Genomic DNA, 13,587 nt, shown 5'->3' on the forward strand with positions numbered 1-13,587 from the left:
CTGGTTAATACAGTTTAGTGAGAACAACTCACAAACGCGGATGGCAAAAAACAATAACAAAGGCCTGAGTGACGTCATCTGCATACTATCTATAAACATACAACAGCCGAGTGACGTCAAGCGCATAAAATCTATTAAATCTTACGTGGAATAGATACCAACTCAATATTTCAATTTTATAACGAAATGGTCTCAATCCTCGTATCACTGACGTAAGTATTTATATATTATCCATGACGTAAGTAATTCGCTGCTTGTTTTTTCTTTCTTTATTTGTTAGCTAAAAAAGTATTGATAATTGATTAATGTAAGAGTGTAATTTTTGTCCTTATTTATATCTTTCTAAAACTTTGTTTTGAATTGTTTTGTTTTTCATCCTTTTTGTTTTGTTTAAACTCTCTCTCTCTCTCTCTCTCTCTCTCTCTCTCTCTCTCTCTCTCTCTTCCTCTTCTCTCTCTTCTATTCTATCTTCTCTATCTCTCATCTCTCTCTCTCTCTCTTCTCTCTCTCTCTCTCTCTCTCTCTCTCTCTCTCTCTCTCTCTCTCTCTCTCTCTCTCTCCCACCCACTCTTAAATAATTAAAAGGGATAGAGAATAAATTTAGTGTAATTTTATCAGAAGATATTTTAATTTTAGTGCTAGGGTTTCCATTTCAGTCTTTAAAAACTACCAGCTAGATGATTAAAAATAGAAGAAAATCGGTTTTCATCTCCCTAATAATATTATTTTTTAAATATTTTGTTTGGAGTTTTAAACGTTTCTGTTCTTTCTTTTGTTTCGTTGTTTTGTTTTTTTCAATTTTTTTTGTTTGTTTGTTTTGCTTTGGGTTTGTTTTTTTTTGTTGTTTTTTTTTGTTATTTTGTTTGGGTTTTTTGTTGTTGTTTTGTTTGTTTGTTTTTGTTGTTTTGTCTGTAAGTGTTTGTGACTGCTCCCACGTCATTTATATACAATAGCAGGTAATAGAAATTTATAGAATATTGATTCTTGTTGATTTATTTATCTATTATCATTATATTTTAATCTAAATCTTATTTGGATTTTTCAAATGTTTCTTTTTTTTTTTTGTGAGTGGGTTGTATTTTTGTTTTTGTTTTGTTTTTTGTTCTTTTTTTGGGGGGTGGGGGGGAGGTTGTGTCATGTTTGTTGCTTATGGTTTTGTCTTCTTTTTTTTCTTTTGTTTTGAATTGTTACTTTGTTGGGTTTTTTTCTCTTTCTTTCTTTTTTTTTTTTTGTTTTTTTTTTTTTTTTTGTTTTTTTTTTTTTTGTTTGTTGCTTTAGGTCTCTTCCAACACAATTGAGGTTATATGAGAGACCGCTGAAACAAAAAAAACAAGCAATCTAACAAAAATAGTACAAATGTAAATCAAAATCATAACCTAAAGATATCATAAGCTAAATTATAAATAACCAAGAACAAACAGGCAGAAGATTTACAGAAAAAAAAAATATCCCCTGTCAAAAAATACAATCACAAACCAAAGAAGCAGGATAGGCTAGTAAAGAGAAGAAGAAACGACATCACTATCGGATCGTACACCCATGCGATAAAAATTAACCAACATAGATAAAAGATAAAATGCGTGTAACTTTTTGAAGCTACTAGTACTTTTGTTATCCTTAGTTTGATTTTTCTTTTCCGTTATGAAATAACTGACAGAGTGAGAAGATAATAAAAAAAACTCCAATCAAAAACTGCGTACGATAAACATAATAATTAACCAGTTGATTGCCGTCTCTGAAAAATCTCGTATTTAATTAAAACATTTATTGGCCAGAAAACTCGTCCAGGAAATATCGGTAGATTTAAATGACAATCATCTTGGCAAAAACTCTTAACCTGGTCGTCACCTTACCACCTAGAGCAAAATCATCACATTTATTATTTATTACGACATAATATACATTTTTTTCTTATTCAGATTTATTTTGTACATCATTAACTTTGAAGAATGATATTTGTTTGATTAACAAGAACATAATTTTTGTTTTATAGAGAGATATTTTGAGTTTAAAGAATCAATTTTTCTGTGGGTATATTTTTTTTTTTTAATTGATCTTTATATAGCGCAATATCCACTAAAATGTGCTCAAAGCGCTTTACAAAGGGTCCCTGACCAACAGCAACACGTAACATGTAGAACGAGACATAACGCCTGTTGGGCGATATTACAACTATTTTCCGACATAGACAACGCTGTTGACGGCCAGGTAGGTACTCATTTTACACCTGGGTACGGTGAGAGAATGTGAGTAACTATGCGCCGAGCGAGGCTCGAACCCAGGACGTTCCGATCCGAAAGTGAGTGTCATACCACTAGACCACATAACCGCACATATACATTTTTTCTTATTCAGATTTATTTTGTACATCATTAACTTTGAAGAGTGCTATTTTTATTTGATTAATAAGAACATGTCGTTTTATAGAGAGCTTTTTTAAGTTTAAAGAATCAACTTTTCTGTTGGGTAAGCCTGCCATTTTGGGAAAATACTGAAAACGATCGACAAGGAAAGAGTTAAACACCTTGCGAAGTCCTAGGCTTAAAGATTGTTTGCCAATGTGAGTGTGAGGGTCATTTAAATCGATCGATATTTAAAGAACGATTTTTTTTTCTGGCCAAATATTTTAAATACGAGTTTTTTCCAGAGCACGACAGATTATTGTTTAACCATTTTTACTTGTCAAGATTGATATTCATTAAAATCGCAACCCTCTCCAAAATTTATCCGGCTATAGTAATATGCTTCAACAGTCGTATCGTCAATCCCCTCGTAATGACGCATGGTAACTTAGTAACTGGCTCTAAACTATCGGAACAATGGCGGACGCCCTTAAGAAATATTTCTCCGTCGAGCATAAAAGCGAATCCAGAGGGGGAAAAAACCCATTATAAATCTAATCATGTTTTGGCTTTTACACATTCTGATCACATGACATATGAAAAGTTCTAGCCAGCATGAAGAATAGAAAGTGCCGATTTTCTTTGTTTAGAACCACGATGGCCGCCGTTGCTGGGCGGCGTGACATCAGACTATTGAATCCAATTGCGGCCCTTACCATTTTCACTGAGAAAGCAGTGACAGCAATGCGACTTGGGTTCATTATGAAGCCAGAGTCGCAATGCTGTTACTTTTCGCTTAATGAAACGTGTTCGTGTTAGATTTAATGGTGAGTTAGATAAGAGTAAAATCGAACATAGGCAGTAATAGGTTATTATCACCACAGCCTGTATTGAGAGAACGCCTTGAAATCCGCCAGTTTTCCAATTATGCGCAGTAGTTTAATTTTAATTCATAATCGATGGACTCAAACCGATACATGTTTTTTTTTTAGATTTTCTTTTTTATTTATTTAATAGCAAAAAAATATATATTTACCTTGCTGCTATAAATAGAATAAATCGATATTATGCGTATCCATAACAGCTGTGCATTGTGAAGGCAATCTGCATCTTTGCCGTCTCTGTGACGTGCTCTGTGTTCATAATGACGTCACAAAATGATGAAATTGAATCCTATATTATTTAATCTCGATGTCACAGCTGCCCATTTGCATCCTTCTGTTTTGTTTTGTTTTTTTCTTTAATGATGATACTGTACTATAATAGGCCACTATATTTATTGTATTATGTTAAAGTGGCCTGGTAGGTTTATTGTTGTTATCGAGTTTGTTAACCATTGATGACATGCAATAAAGTGAGGCTATGTGGTCTAGTGGTATGACACTCGCTTTCGGACCGGAAGGTTCTGGGTTTGAGCCTCGCTCGGCGCATAGTTGACTCCTTGGAAAAGGCTCTTTACTCACCGTACTCAGGTGTAAAATGAGTACCTGGCCGTTAACAGCGTTGTCTCTGTCCGAAAAAAATGGTGATATCGCCTAACAGGAGTCAAGTCTCATCCTACATGTTAAGTGTTGCTGTTTACCAGGGATCCCTTGTAAAGCGTTTGAGTTAGTGGATATTGCTCTATATAAAAGCTCAATTAAAAGTGATATACTCACCATTTCTACCCGCCAAAGCAATTGTAGGAAACACACAAAACTATAGTAACCTAATATTTATCTTCTACAAGAGAGACATTAGTGAAAGTGATATCAGAACTATTCGCCTCTCTGTCGTTCTAAAAACAATAACAAATTAAATAGCTGGGTGTCTTTAGGCTCATTTGTTGTGATAAAGTTGCATGGATTTACATCATCGTTATTGAGTGAATGCGTTAGCTACTAATTTCAGTCCCAGGATCAGTTACTGAATAATAATAATAATAATAATAATAATAATAATAATAATAATAATAATAATAATAATAATAATAATAATAACAATAATAATATACTAATAATAATAATAATAATAATAATAATAATAATGATGATGATGATGATGATAACAATAATAACATAATAACAATAATAATAATAATGATGATAATAATAATAATAATAATAATAATAATAATAATAATAATAATAATAATAATAATAATAATAATAATAATGATGATGATGATGATGATGATGATGAAGATGATGATGATGATAATAATAAATATAATAATATAATATAATATAATAATAATAATAATAATAATAATAATAATAATAATAATAATAATAATAATAATAATAATAATAATAATAATAATAATAATAATAATGAGGAGAAGAGAAGAAGAAGAAGAAGAAGAAGAAGAAGAAGAAGAAGAAGAAGAAGAAGAAGAAGAAGAAGAAGAAGAAGAAGAAGAAGAAGAAGAAGAAGAAGAAGAAGAAGATGATGATGATGATGATGATGATGATGATGATGATGATGATCATGATGATAAAAAATAATAATTACACGTCCGCTTATAAAAATGAACGAAGTTGACGTCATTCACGCTTTGATATTGTTTAAAGACAGCCATTTGATGATTAGTTCTCAATAAATCATATCGATTAGACTATAAACGCTCAAGGTTACACATAGTTTTATATAGATAGTATGCAGATGACGTCACTCAGGCCTTTGTTATTGTTTTTGCCATCCGCGTTTGTGAGTTGTTCTCACTAAACTGTATTAACCAGACTATAAAAGTTCATGGTTACACAGAGTTTGTGTGTTGGTCCGTTATACTTCCGGATGGCAATGTTGTGAACTCCTTGGCCAAGCGCATTCTATCTATATGTTGGTACCGTATATCCGGCTGGTGGGTGTTGTGAGTATATTACCTAGACGCATAACATCAATAGGACTGGTAGCTCAGTGTTGTGATTTATCGCTGTCTGTGTGTAATCTATGAATTTTATTCACTCTTAGAAATCAGCAAACCCTTTCAAATGTTTTTCACGTGAGTTTTCCTCATAATAAGAGTTCACTGTGTTGGACTGTAGCCATCGTGAAGTTTTTTGCCTGACACTGAGACCCAAAAAGACTGGCATTTTGAGGTCATTATTTGGTTTTTGCACCGCCTAGTGAGTTGTCGATAGTAGTGCTCGTGGAAACAAGTGGTCCCATTGGTTGAACTATTGAATACAACTCACGATTTGTTTTTTTTTTTTTTTTTTTTTTTGTGGCCAAATACTGGCATTTTGACGTCATTTTTTGGTCAGTGTCAGCGTGGCTTCGTAAAGTTATGGCCTGATACTGACCAAAAAATGGCGTCAAAATGCCAGTTTTTTGCCACAAAAAAAAAAAAACAAATCGTGAGTTGTATTCATAGTTCAGCCAATGAAATAACTTGTTTCCTTGAGCACTACTAACGACAACTCACTAGGCGGTGCAAAAACCAAATAATGACGTCAAACTGCCAGTCCTTTTGGACTTCAGTGTCAGGCTATAATAACATAACGATGGCTACGGTGTCAGACTACAAGTTAACGATGGCGACGGTTGGACACGAGTAAGGGACAGAATCGAGGACAAAAAACGCTTTCTCCATTTGGACCTTTATCCGGATAAGCTAGTAGATACTCTAGTGACGCCGCGTGTCCGCAGTGTTTGTAAAGTTAGTAAAGATTTACACACCTTAACTAACCCACACCGGAGACTGACTCCGACGACCCGGCACTGCCGTCCTCTGCCGTCTTCCGGGTAAAGACGTCAGGCACGGACAAAATACTAAGAATAAAGAGAGGATCCGCAAGACCACGACGAACTAACCACCACTACACCACCACTACAATGTGTAGCACAAAACACACGCACACACTATGGTCAGTAGAGAGAGAGAGAGAGAGAGAGAGAGAGAGAGAGAGAGAGAGAGAGAGAGAGAGTAGTTTATGAATTGACCCTTCTTTCTTTATATATATATATTAAGTGTTAGTTGTGTTTTGTTTTCAAAACGCAACTACAACTTAGGGCTATAAGCTCACCAACTGTACCATCAATCATGCTACAGCTACATACAGACCATGCCGTTTTTAAGCACATTTCGGATTTAAGCACGCTAATGGTCTCTTACAAAATGTTTTCTATATAAACTCCACGCCTTTAAACTCCAGCTTCAAACACACTTTGTTATAAGACGGGAATTTGATTCTTTATTGTTGTTGCAATCATTCCCTTTCATGGCCATTGGAACAACAGGTCATCACGGCTGTCAGTGTAAGTGTGAGAAAGAGAAATGGAAAGAAGTAAGGGAAAGAGAGAAAGGTAGACGTACGCACACACATATACATACTTACATACACAAACACTTACAGGCTAAACACAAAAATTAATAAAGGGAGTGTTAGTGTTACGTAATTTATGCCTAAACGCTGGTTGCAATCAAAGCTAAATTGGATTCAATAGTCCGATGTCACGTCGCCCAGCAACGGCGGCCGTCGTGGTTCTAAAGAAAGAAAATCAGTACTTTTTATTCTTCATGCTGTCTAGAACTTTTCATATTTTTGATCAGAATGTGTAAAAGTCAAAACATGATCAGATTTATGTTTTTTTTTTTCCTCTGGATACGCTTGTATGCTCGTCAGAGAAATATTTCATAAGGACGTCCGCCATTGTTCCGATAGTTTAGAGCCAGTTACTACGTTCCATGCGTCATTACGAGGGAAGTGACGTTATGACTGTTGAAGCGTATTACTGAATTCTTTTCACCGAAAAATGACGTCAAAATACAAGGCCAGATCACATTTTTTTAAAAGAAAAAAATCGTGAGTTGTATTCACTAGTATAATCAATAGGATCAATATTTTCCTTGAGCATTACTAACGACAACTCACTCGTCGCTGAACTTACCGGCAAATGACTTCAAATAAAAGTCCTAGCGTCAGGGTATAAAATAATGAAGGCCACGGTCTCATCAATAGACTCCCGAGCAGGGTTCAGGTGAAACCAAATGAATTGGTCCCATTCTAGAACAAAGACATACACCCAACATTCCCCTGCCCCATTCTACCGAATATTCTGAAGATGATAATGATAGGGTAGTCCATAGATTGTGTCTAAAATTTACCAAGTTTCCAGTGAAAGAATGACAAGAAACCCAATTGAAACAGAGAACAGCAAGAGATCTTTGGAGCAATCTATCAAAGTGTCAAGTCAGACTGCTTTAGAAGATCCACCCAGATACCCTGATTAAAAAAAGGAATTCACTCAAATTCGTATTTTTACAATTTACATACGATTTTTAATAATAAATCACTCTTGATAAATGATTTGATATATAAGAAAAATATCATCTCCTGCAGATACAAGCAAAATTCTCAAACCGAGCATTTTCCAATGCTGCCCCCCCCCCCCCCCCCCCCCCCCCCCCCCCCCCCCCCCCCCTGAACAATGTCAATCCAGAATAAAGACGAGCGAGAGCAACATCGAAATGGAAAACAGATATAGGGGGATAGATGAACACTCACAGCAAAAAGTGACCTCTCCGCCCATCACATGGAGGTCAAAAGACCCTATCTCTGATCGGGCACTAAGATCAAATCATGAGATATCGTAATGTTAACAATTTTCAAATCCTATGTGTACACCCGCCACGGGCAACAACAACAATTTTGTGTAGTTCTAATTTTAAGGATAAATATTGTCTAAAAATCATCATAACTTCAGGGGATATAAATCTGTTTATATTTGTTGTTTTTAAGGGTTTTTACAGCACTTGTGACACATTAAGGTCATTTCAAAGCCAATAAAAAGGAAGAAAATGGGAAAGTACCAAGAAATTATAGACAAGAAAAGTAAGACAAAAGGGTATAGTGCAAATAGGGAACAGATGTAGATTCAAATAGTATACTATCATTGTGCATAGTTTGAGATCATTAAAAATCTCACCCAGTCACAAGCACAGGGGCCCACTTAGAGGAACACACTCAAATGCTTAAATTATACATTCAAAACAACAAACCAATACATAACAGTCAGAGAGATGATTTACAACAAAGAAATATCATCTCCCAAAACTATAACTATACATATTTGAATGTTTCTCTCCCAGCCAAGGACTCCGACCAGGGTAAGGTCAAAACCAAGTGTTCTCATTCCAACACAAAGATAAAAAGCAAGTTGGAAAACAGATATAAGGGTATAGAAGACACAGTAAGTGACCTACCTTCCCACTATGGGAGGCCAGGAACCCAACCCAGCTACCCAAATATAAATCTGCATCAACCCAACATACAAGATGTCCACTCTTATATATTATGTATAAAACATTATCCTTTATAAAAAATCACTTACAAAGCTTTTGAATTAATGTAGACATATTATCATTATAAATTTTAGAGTAAAATAACAGTCAATAATACGAGGGCTCTTTCAGAAATAACCGAAAAATGCCCTTTGCTCAGCAACCAGTGGAGATTTTTTAATTCTGTAAACGACATGATATTCCTTATTTCCTTACGGATATTCCCAGAAATTATTAAGTGCATCATTTTGCACAATGAATTTCTAGACGATTTTAAAGATGGCGGCCCACCTTAAAACTTGGTCAAAGGAGGAAATCAGAGCTGTCATACGTTTTTTGAACGCCAAAAGTCTGAATCCTAACGAAATTCATAAAGAACTTCAGAGTGTATATGGTGAGCATGTTATATGCCGTACACAAGTCTATCACTGGTGTAATTTGTTTGAAGCCGGCCATTCCGACTTGACAGACAGGGAAGGGAGAGGGTGTTCGATAACTGCGACGTCAGAAGACAATGTGAAGCGAGTTGATGAGCTTATTCGTCAAGACAGGAGGTTAAAACTTCATGAAATCTCAAACAGTCTTGAAATTTCGGAAACTTCTGCCCATAGAATTGTATTTGATGAACTTGGCTACAGAAAAGTCAGCGCAAGATGGGTTCCTAAGCAATTGACAGACAATCATAAAGAACAAAGATTGGAATCTGCAGGGAACTTTTGAGAAGAAGCAAGAGCTCACGCAGGGTTCACGGGCATACTGCCAACGCCGGCGGAGACTTTCTAGGGTACAATGTGACTTTTCTTGACAGCATAGTCACCGGTGATGAGACTTGGTTGCACCATTGCACCCAGAAACAAAGCAAGATTCGATGACATGGAAACATCCATCCTCACCTGTCGCGAAGAAATTCAAAGTCATGCGGTCAGCAAAGAAAATAATGGGAACTGTTTTCTGGGACAGTCGTGGTGTTATTCTGTTCGAAACCTTACAACCTGGAGAAACAATCAATGCTGCAAGGTACTGCCAAACTCTTGACAAACTTAGGGAGGCCATTCGCAGAAAGCACCCAGGGCAGTTGACCAACGGGGTCATTTTGCAACACGACAACGCTACACCCCACACAGCACGAGTGACGCAAGGTTAGCTAGAGAAATATGGATGGGAGATTTTGCCACACCCACCACACAGTCCAGACCTCGCACCATCTGATTATCACCTCTTTGGGCCACTGAAACGTGAGCTGGCAGGAAAGCGCTTTGATGTCGATGAAGAGCTTGTTGACCATGTGCGGAAATGGCTACAAAACCTTGATGGAAATTTCTTCCGAGAGGGTATCTATTCCATGGTGCGGCGTTGGCAGAAGTGTGTCGACAGACTTGGCTGTTACGTAGAGAAATGAAGGACGAGTCAAGGTATGAACACGTGCAAGAATTTTGTTGATAGCATAAAAAACGCGGATTTTACAGGCATTTTTCGGTTAATTACGAAAGAGCCCTCGTACTAAAGATAAGATGACTTTTATTGAGCCAACCAGAGAAATGATCATATTCATGCATCACATTGTCCTCTATATATAAAAAATGACAACATTGTAGTAATAAAAATGATCATGATGATAATACAAACAATAATAATAATTATTATTACAACTACTATCATCATCATTATTATTATCATTACTATTATTATTATCATCGTTATTATCATTATCATTTTAAAAATATTTCCGTTTAAAAAAAAAAATCGAATTTGGAGGGAAAAAATATCTGAACTTGGACAAGTTTTAGCTCCCCAAAAAATGTGTATAGACTAAATCTGATCATGTGTGGTAGTTCTGTAGCCAGGAGCCATGGCCATGTTAATAGAAAAGCTACAAAACTGCTGTTCATTGACAAAACACGTCTATCATTTTGAAACAGAATGAACACTTTGTGTGTGTAAAAACAGTAAAGGTAATCTGAATCTTTAATTCGAGTCTTGATCAAAAATGCTCTCTATTTTAATTCCATTTCTGGACAAAGACATACACCCAACATTCCCCTGCCCCATTCTACCGAGTATTCTGAAGATGATAATGATAGGGTAGTCCATAGATTGTTTCTAAAATTTACAAAGTTTCCAGTGAAAGAATGACAAGAAACCCAATTGAAACAGAGAACAGCAAGAGATCTTTGGAGCAATCTATCAAAGTGTCAAGTCAGACTGCTTTAGAAGATCCACCCAGATACCCTGATTAAAAAAGGAATTCACTCAAATTCGTATTTTTACAATTTACATACGATTTTTAATAATAAATCACTCTTGATAAATGATTTGATATATAAGAAAAATATCATCTCCTGCAGAAACAAGCAAAATTCTCAAACCGAGCATTTTCCAATGCTGCGAAAGACAATTGAAGGAAGAGAAAAATTTAAAGTACAGGAAGATAATGTGACCAAAGTCGTTTTCTTTTTTTTCTTTTTTTTTTGGGGGGGGGGGGGGGGGGGGGGGGGGGAGCGGAGGAGGAGGGGAAGAAGTGGGAAAGGGGTTGTAGATTTGTCTATGAGAAATTTTTAAAAAATATATGTTTTGTTTTTGTTTTTAATGGTTTTACGGCACTAGCAACACATTTAGGTTATATCAGCGCCAGTAAAAAGGAAGAAAATGGGATGGTAAAAAGTTCTAGAATTACAATTAAAGCAGCCAAGACAAAGGGGAACTGGGAACAAATAGGGATCAGATGTAGATTCCAAGAGCACACCACCAATGCACTTATTGAGATCATCTATAAGTCTCATCCGGACACAAGCTTAAAAACCAACAAAGAGGAACACACTCAAATGCTTACATTATATATTTAAAGTAACAAATATAATAATACATAACAGAGAGATGATTTACAAGGAAAAAAATATCATCTCCCCAAACAATAACTATGCATTTGACTGTTTCCCTCAGGCTAGGACTCTGGCCAGGGCCAGGACAAAACCAAGTAATCTCATTCCAAGACAAAGCCAGAAAGCATGTTGGAAAACATATAAGGGAATAGAAGACGCAGTGTGTACCTCCCTGCCCACTATGGGAGTTAAAAATATATATTCTAATAACAAAGGTGTAGACAGCGTGACCACATATTATCACTTTCCCTCAGCAAAATTATATAACACTTCATATTCCTAATTATTTGTGTTCTGGTACTAAACAATCCTATCGGCATGTCTTAATGATAATTATGCAAATCTATAATTGGCACCAAAAATTTGACACTCTAAAAAATGTTTTTTTGTGTTAGGTAAATCTGAAACTTTATGGTCAGCACCAGTAAAGAGAAAGACAATAGAATTTTATTTTTTTTAATTCATCAAAATTAAATAGATTTATTGACGACAAATGTTAAAAATTTCATAAAGGAGTATACCAGAGCCACCAATCTCAGGAATGACAAGGTGTCAAATCAGGGAAAATTAAAAGAAAAAATAGGATGACTTTTTTAAAAGTGTACTCAGTGCTGATGGTGACAAAAAGTGAAAAAGTAGGAAAATGTTGAATGACTGCCTTTAAGCCCCATTTTTACTGCACTAAACCCCACTTTTAGAGCAATTGAGATCATTGATATCATTGATACTCTAGCTAACTTCTGAAGAGTGGGAAACTGAACCTGTGTGTTCCACCACACATCAACTATCTCATTGCTAGCACTTTGTTTCGAGAAAATGTAATTTGTAAAAGGAGGAAATTCCTCCTATGGACTCCAAAATCGTGGATTTCTGCGGATCCGAGGAAAACCATCAGCACTGGTACTATCATAGTGTGCACAAACAGAAAAAGAGACAATGCGTGAAAATAACTGAAGGAAAAATATCCTTCAAAAATTATCAAGAGATCATTTACTGTGATGCTTAGAGTCAAAAGAAAGATATCGATTCCAGAAGAACGACTACAGCATAACATTAACCTTGAATAATATAAGTGGGAATCACCTTCTGCATACAACGAAGAAATAAATAACAATGTGAAATTAAATGTAAGCTTCAATTCAATATATGAAAACAGATAAACAGGATGAATGAAACACTACAGACGAATGAGATAAGGAAGTGGCATTGTTAAGATGAGTTTACTCATTACTTTCATTCATCCTGTTTTGCTGATAAAGGGGAAACACGAAAAATCCATTTTATCTGTTTTTCTATATTAAAATGAACCTTACATTCAATTTCACATTGTTATTTATTTCTTCGAGCTTCGAGCAGCAACATTTACATTACTGCATACAACAACCAACATTTCCGACAAGCCGGATCTCTATAGTTTTATTAAGCTTAATCTTACTAACTCAGGGAGTGAAAATTTACTGAACTTTTACGCAAGCTCATCAACCGACCCTTATCTGAACACTGGACTCTAGTAAAAAGACATCGTGTACTTCCTTTTCAATAAATGGCATGACATTATAGTTAAGGATAACAGAAGGTCAAGTGTCATTTTTCCATAATACTTGTATCCTGATGCTTACTGGATAAAGGTTCCTTGTCTAATAATATGCTCAACTTCTGTAAGGTTAAGCTTTTGGCTTGACCAGTGATTGGAAAATATATGGAGGCTTTTTTATTTATGTTTTTTGTTTTTAAGCGTTTTATGGCGCTTGCAACACATTTAGGTTATATCCGCGCCAGTAAAAAGGGAGAAAATGGGATAGTTAAAAGTTCTAGAATTACAATTAAAGCACCAAAAAAAAGTAAGACATAGGGGAACTGGGAACAAATAGGGATCAGATGTAGATTCCAAGAGCATGCCACCAATGCATTTAGTTTGAGATCACCTTTAAGTCTCATCCGGACACAAACACACAATCCAACAAAGAGGAATACACTCAAATGCCTAAATTATACATTAAAAATAACAATAATACATTACAGAGAGATGATTTCCAAGGAAAAAAATATCATCTCCCAAAACAATAACTATGCATTTGACTGTTTCCCTCCCAGCAAGGGC

Source organism: Berghia stephanieae, chromosome 8 (assembly GCF_034508935.2).
Source record: "Berghia stephanieae isolate SIO BIC M18660-M18661 chromosome 8, UCSD_Bste_1.3, whole genome shotgun sequence".
NCBI classification, from domain to species: Eukaryota; Metazoa; Mollusca; class Gastropoda; order Nudibranchia; family Aeolidiidae; genus Berghia; species Berghia stephanieae.